Here is a 7,226-nt window from a genome sequence, read left to right as displayed (position 1 = left end):
CAGTGACTGTGTGTGTTTGATATAGCCAGCATATTAACATAAAACTGTGATTTATAATGACTGGAACATCCCATTGCAGGGGATAGTAGCTGCATTTGGGGTAAAAATGACAGAATTATTTATTGTGTGAGGTGCCAAGAATATAGGGAGATCCGGGTTGCACTGTCTGTTCTTTATCACACATCTCTCAGAGCGGCAGCTGCCTTTAGTAGTGCCTTAACCTCCATTGTTCAAAGCATTTGGCACAGTTGTCTTTGAGTGACGTCACCTCCCAATACAAACACTCTCCATAGTATGGTCCCACCTCTGACAAAAATTGACAGTTTTCAATGTGAGGCATTGGAAATTCAGATGCTAAAGATTTCATTTGAGTTTTGGCAGGTAACATGTGCGACACAGTGAAAAAACAGACATGGTAATTCATAAAACCTCATGTACTTGTTCTTATGTTGCATCTATGCTAACATTAGTCTGTTTCTCTCTTATTCCAAGGTCACCGTAGCCACCCGTATCCAGTACGTATCCAGACCAGACGGAGATCATCATCTAGAAAGGACCTCTACATCCCTGAAAGACAGCGGAGACCAGGACAACTAGAGCCCCAGATACTGATCCCCTGTAAAGACCTTGTTTTAGAGGACCACCAGGACAAGACCACAGGAAACAGATGATTCTTCTGCACAATCTGACTTTGCTGCAGCCTGGAATTGAACTACTGGTTTCGTCTGGTCAGAGGAGAACTGGCCCCCCAACTGAGCCTGGTTTCTCCCAAGGATTTTTCTCCATTCTGTCACCGATGGAGTTTTGGTTCCTTGTTTTTCTTTAGTTGGGGACAATTAATATCAAGCGATATCATTCACTTGATTGCACAGAGGGACGATACATGAGTGTTTACTTTTGTCCCTTTGCATTATTACACACTATTTCCCTATTTAATACTGTAAAGCTGCTATGATGCAGTATTTGATCAATATGACAGGCTTATTACTCATAATACATGGAAAATACAGCTACAAACTGACTTTGTTTTTCCATTTGAAATTTGGCAGTCTCTGTGCATTCATGAAAACTGAAACCGTAATTTTTGTTCAGTGTTTTTGAAACAGTGTTTTTGTTCAAGATTTGCAATTGTGTTTGGATTGTCACAATTTGTCACATGTGGAAAACGCAATTGAAAATATAATTAGCAATTCCTTTTGAAAATTGTCCTTCCATAGACAGGCTCTATAACGAAGTACACTGCTCTCAGGTGATCTTTGCTTCAGAGCTTAAGTGTTTGACAATAGTTCACCCAAAAATGAAAATTGTCACTAATTATTCACCCTGGTCTGAAAGCTCTCGAATATCAACGAAAATATCTTAACTTGTGTTCTGAAGATGAACGAAGGGCTTACAGGTTTGTAACGACATGAAGTTGAGTAATAAATGACAGAATTTTCATTTTTGGGTGAACTATATGTTGAACTACCCTAAGCAGTGCACATCTACCTACGTAGGAGTCTTTATATACTTGATATAAATTTAAGGACATCTTTAAATGATTTTACATTTAAATTTAAAGAATGTTAATTGTCAATGTCATTTCACTGTGTATTTAAATAGCTAAAAATCTCAAAATGTAATAGTTAAACAGCTAGACACAGGTCATTCAGAAATAATTTTCTTATTTATTGCAACTGTATTTCTGTGATTTTTATTTATTTATTTTGCATTTGCTGGAAACAAAAAAAAGGGAAAATTGCATGTTGTTTGTCATTGGTACAACTTTTTGAATGTCAGATGGCATTAAAAATATTTTTTAACAGTCTAAATAACCTGTATTCTTCATTATTTATTAATCCATGATTACTTTGTTAAGCAAAAGTGAAATTATGAGAATAACCTAGCAAGAATAACCCAGAATCATAAAAATGCAAACCCACAAATGGTAAAAATGACTCTATCTTGGGTTTTCTCAATAACCCAGCATGCTGGGTTAAAATGTGTAAACCAGCATGCTGGGTTACTTTAACCCAGCACGTGTTCTGTCCAATATTTACCCAGTGCTGGGTTGCCAATTGGGTTATTTTTAACCCAGCCATTTTTAGAGTGTAAGGTGGTTTTGCGTGTGACGATGATAGGAACGGACTAATAAAGCACACCGGGCTCATGTCTGCCTCCGCATTGGCTGCAGTCTCATGTGCTGCTGCCGGCGATCTATGAATAATTGAAGCGTCGGTGTCTTAACTATCCCGTGCTCGTGCGCGGAGTCGGATTGTCGGCGCAAGAACAAGCGCGTGTCCCGCCCGCAGAGAGAGAGAGAGAGAGAGAGAGAGAGAGAGAGGAGGGGGTGCGTCACTTCTTCCAGGAGACAGTCGATGGTTGCACGGCCTCCACACTCATTCTGTCAGATCTTCTCTGCTCTGAAATAAAAACAGGAATTCACTTTTCTCTTTGACACACACGACTCCGCCAACCGCGAGTTCTTAAGTGTTGCCTAAAGATAAGGGTAGTCCTTTAAATAGCCATTTTAACTTAGAAATTGGTTAAAAGGTGCTTTGAACTTGAATTGAAATGAATCCATCCATTCTCTTTTCTTCAAAGATTTTAGTTTGTTATCTTTTGTTTTGTTTGATTATTGAAAGTGTCGATTTTCTAATTAGAAGCTCCTTGTGAAATTTAAAAATCATTGTGTAAAATTGTTTTTGGTTTATTTTATTTTAAGTTTGTAGCAGTCAGATCATTTCCATAAACAGAAAACAGCCTGCACAATTCCCTCTGAATTGGCTAGTATGACATGGCCCAAAATAAAGGACATAAAATGTAAGACATAATATTAGGAAATTAATCAAAATCATTCAGTAGGATATTATATTTTAATTAAGACTTTATTTCAGTTGGCTACACAGAGTTCTTATGAGGAATGAAATAACCAAAAAGCTTACAACACTCTAAAAATGGCTGGGTTAAAAATAACCCAATTGGCAACCCAGCACTGGGTAAATATTGGACAGAACACGTGCTGGGTTAAAGTAACCCAGCATGCTGGTTTACACATTTTAACCCAGCATGCTGGGTTATTGAGAAAACCCAAGATAGAGTCATTTTTACCATTTGTGGGTTTGCATTTTTATGATTCTGGGTTATTCTTGCTGGGTTATTCTCATAATTTCACTTTTGCTTAATAAAGCAATCATGGATTAATAAATAATGAAGAATACAGGTTATTTAGACTGTTAAAAAATATTTTTAATGCCATCTGACATAAAAAAATTTGTACCAATGACAAACAACATGGAATTTTCCCTTTTTTTGTTTCCAGCAAATGCAAAATAAATAAATAAAAATCACAGAAATACAGTTGCAATAAATAAGAAAATTATATCTGAATGACCTGTCTAGCTGTTGAACTATTACATTTTGACATATTTAGCTATTTAAATACACAGTGAAATGACATTGACAATTAACATTCTTTAAATTTAAATGTAAAATCATTTAAAGATGTCCTTAAATTTATATCAAGTATATAAAGACTCCTACGTAGGTAGATGTGCAGTGCTTAGGGTAGTTCAACATATAGTTCACCCAAAAATTAAAATTCTGTCATTTATTAATCAACTTCATGCCGTTACAAACCCGTAAGACCTTTGTTCATCTTCAGAACACAAGTTAAGATATTTTCGTTGATATTCGAGAGCTTTCAGACCAGGGTGTATAATTAGTGACAATTTTCATTTTTGGGTGAACTATTGTCAAACACTTAAGCTCTGAAGCAAAGATCTACACCTGAGAGCAGTGTACTTCGTTATAGAGCCTGTCTATGGAAGGACAATTTTCAAAAGGAATTGCTAATTATATTTTCAATTGCGTTTTCCACATGTGACAAATTGTGACAATCCAAACACAATTGCAAATCTTGAACAAAAATACTGTTTCAAAAACACTGAACAAAAATTACGGTTTCAGTTTTCATGAATGCACAGTGACTGCCAAATTTCAAATGGAAAAACAAAGTCAGTTTGTAGCTGTATTTTCCATGTATTATGAGTAATAAGCCTGTCATATTGATCAAATACTGCATCATAGCAGCTTTACAGTATTAAATAGGAAAATAGTGTGTAATAATGCAAAGGGACAACAGTAAACACTCAGTTTTCAGTTAAAGTCAATTCGTCATTGATTCAGTGATGTATCGTCCCTCTGTGCAATCAAGTGGATGATATCGCTTGATATTAATTGTCCCCAACTAAAGAAAAACAAGGAACCAAAACTCCATCGATGACAGAATGGAGAAAAATCCTTGGGAGAAACCAGGCTCAGTTGGGGTCAGTTCTCCTCTGACCAGACAAAACCAGTAGTTCAATTCCAGGCTGCAGCGAAGTCAGATTGTGCAGAAGAATCATCTGTTTCCTGTGGTCTTGTCCTGGTGCTCCTCTGAGACAAGGTCTTTACAGGGGATCTGTATCTGGGGCTCTAGTTGTCCTGGTCTCCGCTGTCTTTCAGGGATGTAGAGGTCCTTTCTAGATGATGATCTCCATCTGGTCTGGATATGTACTGGATACGGGTGGCTACGGTGACCTTGGAATAAGAGAGAAACAGACTAATGTTAGCATAGATGCAACATAAGAACAAGTACATGAGTTTTTATGAATTACCATGTCTGTTTTTTCACTGTGTCGCACATGTTACCTGCCAAAACTCAAATGGAATCTTTAGCATCTGAATTTCCAATGCCTCACATTGAAAACTGTCAATTTTTGCCAGAGGTGGGACCATACTATGGAGAGTGTTTGTATTGGGAGGTGACGTCACCCAAAGACAACTGTGCAAAATGCTTTGAACAATGGAGGTTAAGGCACTACTAAAGGCAGCTGCCGCTCCGAGAGATGTGTGATAAAGAACAGACAGTGCAATCTCCCTATATTCTTGGCACCTCACACAATAAATAATTCTGTCATTTTTACCCCAAATGCAGCTACTATCCCCTGCTAACCGTTAGAGCCACATGGTACTATTGGTCAATATTCACCATTAACCAAATGCTTTTCACCGGAGGAATAAAATATAGGGTAAGATGCAGCTAGGTAAATAAGAGTAGAACTGCAATGTTGTTTGCTGACGTGCATCAGAGTGCAAACAGTGAGAGATTTGGGGTAAAAACTACAAAATATCTCCCAATACAAACACGCCCCATAGTATAGTCCCACCCTTGACACATATTGACAGCTTTTTGTGTAAGGCATCTGAAATACAAATGCTTTTCAATTGAGTTTGGACTATTTCACAATGTATATGTCCACATGTGGAAAAATACAATTAAATATACAATTTGCAATTCCTTTTGAAAATAGTGCAGAATATCCTTACCTGTCCATTGATTATGATCAATGCCTGAGAGATCTGCTGTCATTTTTAAATCGCCACGACAATTGGATGGGGTTTTGTGGACTCTGCTCAGTTAAGGAATTCCATGTTTGTTCCAACCTTTAAAATAAAGTTTAAAAAAAAGAAAAAATACAAATTGTTTTAATAACAGTGATTCAGTTCAATTAACTGTGTGAAGTTAATCATGAAATTGACCCATCATGATTATGAGTTAAATTCACCTATGAGTTGGTCTACAGAAGCAGAATATGATATAGTGATTGGCTGAAAGGTGTGCTTTCAAACTGTTTAATCAATGGGATGTTCCAGTCATTATAAATCACAGTTTTATGTTAATATGCTGGCTATATCAAACACACACAGTCACTGGCACAGATAAGGGAGATCACACTGCATGCGCGCACACAGACATTTCTATGACAAGTCACGTAGGTAAAACAGTCCATATATAAAAACTTATAGATGTACCAAAGTGATAAGGACAAGTCAAAAACACGATCTGGAAAATTAATAAATTAGGTACATTCTGGTGCAGCTTTAACTATAGCACGAAATAAAAATATATGTGCGTTTAAGTTACGTGAGGGTTAACGTTAGTTGATTATCACAGACAAACAATTATGTAAAATGTATAATAAACACGAACTTACCGTTAGACGCCTCAATAAGACTGCACTCGACGAGTTTTTCTCTCACAAATGTATCCATGCGCTTTTCTGACAGGAAAAAAAACACATTTTGAATTATAATTTGTATGTAAAAAGACTTTATAAACCACAAAAGCATCAAATCACTTCACTAACGCGGCCAGCGTCACTCGCTGTGCGTGCGCGCACTTTGAAATGCCCTGAGACGTCGATTCTTTTCCGGGAATCACTTTGTTCGAGAATTACTGAACCGGTTTACTTGAACTGGGTCGTCGGTTCTTTTAGACCTGCGGTCCGACTATATTGTACGCAATTTGTATGATTTAAATGTCGATATGGACAACTGCAGGCGTTTACATTAGAGCAGAAAGTCGAATTCACTTTTTGAACTCATTTGACTCACTTAAATATCAAATTCGCTTTTCAGTGTCAGAAACTAGTTTTTCCTCTGTTTTCACAGGTATTCGCATATTTCAGCCATCAGTCACTGTCTGAAACTTAATAAAACTTTATTAATCTGTCGTCTCAGATAACGTTACCTTAACACGATTATGCGAGTCGCGTAACGTAGGTTGGCCGTTTGAGGTAAACAGTTCATCATTTAACGTAAATAATGTTGGCCTGTAGACGTTTAACAGTATTGTTGCTGCAAAAAAAAAGTTATAATTCTGCCAATTTAAAATAATTATTATTGAAAACATTAAATAAACTTACCTTAAAACAGTTGAAAGCCGTGGCTTTGCCCCGTTGTTCTTCCAAAGTGACAGTTGGGGAGCGATTTAAACATCTTCAAGGCGCGTTAAATAACCCAGCGCTGGCCTGAAACAACCCAGCGACGCAACCCTGCAGGTTTAACCCAACACCTGGTAAAATGAAACTACCCAAAAGTGTTTAAAAAGAAATTAAATAACCCAACAAAATGACCCAACAGACTCAACCCAGCATTTTGGGTTAAAAAATAACCCAGCCGTTTTTAGAGTGAAATCATTCAATCAATCAGATTTTACTGATTCCAAATTATTCAGTATTAGAATTTCGGAATGGAGAAAGGGTGATGAAAATTAACCCTAAATTGAGGCAGCACATTTCCTGCCAGGATGTTCCTTATGACACGAGTTACTGGCCAATTGACCTCTATACCTTTCAATAGGTCATCTATAATTGAGTCTCAACCACTGGCCACATGCCCCTGCTCTGCGCTCAACTTAGATT

The 7,226-nt window shown here is 37.2% G+C and overlaps 1 long non-coding RNA gene across 1 annotated transcript; it reads right to left on the bottom strand.

Moving 5' to 3' along the window:
- Window positions 1–2,930: 2,930 nt before the first annotated feature.
- On the bottom strand, window positions 2,931–6,985 carry LOC127986050 (uncharacterized). The gene is made up of 4 exons (XR_008160752.1): window positions 6,729–6,985; window positions 6,018–6,083; window positions 5,350–5,466; window positions 2,931–4,560 (listed from the first exon to the last, which is right to left on the bottom strand). It is a non-coding gene; the product is annotated as an uncharacterized LOC127986050 (long non-coding RNA).
- Window positions 6,986–7,226: the final 241 nt, after the last annotated feature.

The sequence above is a fragment of the Carassius gibelio genome, chromosome B21, assembly GCF_023724105.1.
Source record: "Carassius gibelio isolate Cgi1373 ecotype wild population from Czech Republic chromosome B21, carGib1.2-hapl.c, whole genome shotgun sequence".
Classification (NCBI taxonomy): Eukaryota; Metazoa; Chordata; class Actinopteri; order Cypriniformes; family Cyprinidae; genus Carassius; species Carassius gibelio.
The sequence above is the reverse complement of the archived record's forward strand: the minus strand, read 5'-3'. Positions and strand labels throughout refer to the sequence as shown.